Genomic DNA, 1,861 nt, shown 5'->3' with positions numbered 1-1,861 from the left:
TATATAGCAGTCCTGGATATGCTTAGTCGTATCATCTGCTGTTTTCGTTCGCCGAATTCCATACGCTTACACCTATAAACCGAATGGTCTCTAATAGACGCAAACAGCGTTTAGGTTGGGATCCCAAAGGACAGTTGCAGTGAGAAGCAGCCAGTCACCAGTTAGTCAGTAAGTAGCTAGAATAGCGCGCGTAATAAGGGCACGCCAAGCTTAGCTACCAACTGCAAGAAGATGCTAAGATTGTCAACTCTATTGCTGAGAATGCATACCACAGACGGACGGACAGCTCTACTGCGAGCATGTGGTCCTGTTTTCGACGCAGCAGTTCTCCTTCTTTCTAGAGAAAGAAGACTCAGAAAGGCCAACTGATTGAATGGATAGGCTGTCTACACGAGACACGCAGAGACCGAAAAACAGAGAGGCGAATAGAGATCGCGCGTTAAAGGGTAGTGGTCCACGCGTACAGCACGGCCACTGCTTAATCAACGTTGCAACCGAGCGCTGGTATCGACGATGGTCGTACAGCGGACGGCTGAACGCCTCAAAATGCTCAACCATAACTGCGGTGCTAGCAGCTGCAATAGCAGTTATATATGAGAGAAATACAATGTACCTATAGTAGTGATTTTCAAAGGATGAGTTAACTCGTAACCGCTAACAGGCTGGCTAGCGCGGAATGAATAGCGATGACTCTTTCAGACAAGCAACGTCCGCTTGGTGGGGTGACTCGCGGTTTGCTCGGTAAGGTCAAGGTAGTAGCCGATATTAAAATTACATCAGCGACATATTTTTGCCTTCCGCTCGAGCACACCGTCTGTTAGTATCTCGAATACATACTTAGATACAAATGAAGTAATCTGGATAATAATAATTTTATTGATGCGTTAGATTGACATACACATATCAAATAACATGCCAAGTCAAAGCTGAAATATTTTTCTGAAAATATTGACTGCTGTCGGACATCGTTGAAATCGTACAAAAATAATTTTCTGCTTTTTTCCACTATGTACTGAAAAATGTCACACATGTTGCTGTGCTCCAGCTGTTTATAAAATAATCAACATCGCTAATACAAACGTTGAAACTGAAACTAAGTATAACACACTTTTTATTAACACACAAAATAATGAACTTTGTAAATAAGTTAACAGAGAATATCATTTTTATTCGTTGAGCAGAAACATTCGTAGGGCTTTGACAGCTTTACATGCTGGCCTCTATTTGATTCATAAGTTTGTACTGAAATTTTCATTAATTCGTCGGAGTAACTAGCCCAAAAAAAACGTAACGGTATGTCTCAACGTGGCCAGCGAACTAATTGGCAGGATAAATAAAAAATGTAATACGTTATTCTCGTCGTTCTTCTATTAAAATAAAAGATTATTTAAACTACTAAATATACTAGGCCGCCGTATTGACTAAATTCAGTACTTAACAACATCTGTACGCATAAACAGACCCGAACGTGCAAGCATGAGTAGAGTTCTAGATATGTTAAATGGCCTTTAAGTCATGTACCTGTTACAATGTTAGGAACTTGACGTCGGCCATATTCTAAGGTCTAACTCCTATCGACTAGTTAACAACCTAATAGAACGCCTCTCGCAGCTGGATTTGGCGAAGTGACCGCTCGACGCTCTTATACAAATAAGAATTTTACCGTATTTTCCCTACCTGAACTATGCACTGAAATGTGTTCATTGAGTAAAGCGATATCGAGATACACTGAATGCAGGAAGGTATATTTTCTATTTTTGATAATTTAAAGCAAACTTGTTTCTATATGTCTAACTTGGGAAATAGTTTGCAAAAAAGACGCATATGTTTTAACGCATATCTTGAAATTCGTTTCTCTTAC

The 1,861-nt window shown here is 40.0% G+C and overlaps 1 protein-coding gene across 4 annotated transcripts in view; it reads right to left on the bottom strand.

The window, feature by feature from the left end:
- The window catches only part of LOC111245160 (bone morphogenetic protein receptor type-1B-like), a 45,045-nt gene that overhangs the window by 11,317 nt on the left and 31,867 nt on the right, over positions 1–1,861 (bottom strand). The window lies entirely within an intron of this gene.

This window comes from Varroa destructor, unplaced genomic scaffold, assembly GCF_002443255.2.
Source record: "Varroa destructor unplaced genomic scaffold, Vdes_3.0 BEIS01000001.1, whole genome shotgun sequence".
Lineage (NCBI taxonomy): Eukaryota > Metazoa > Arthropoda > Arachnida > Mesostigmata > Varroidae > Varroa > Varroa destructor.
Note: the sequence above shows the minus strand (reverse complement) of the source record. Positions and strands in the feature narration are given on the sequence as shown.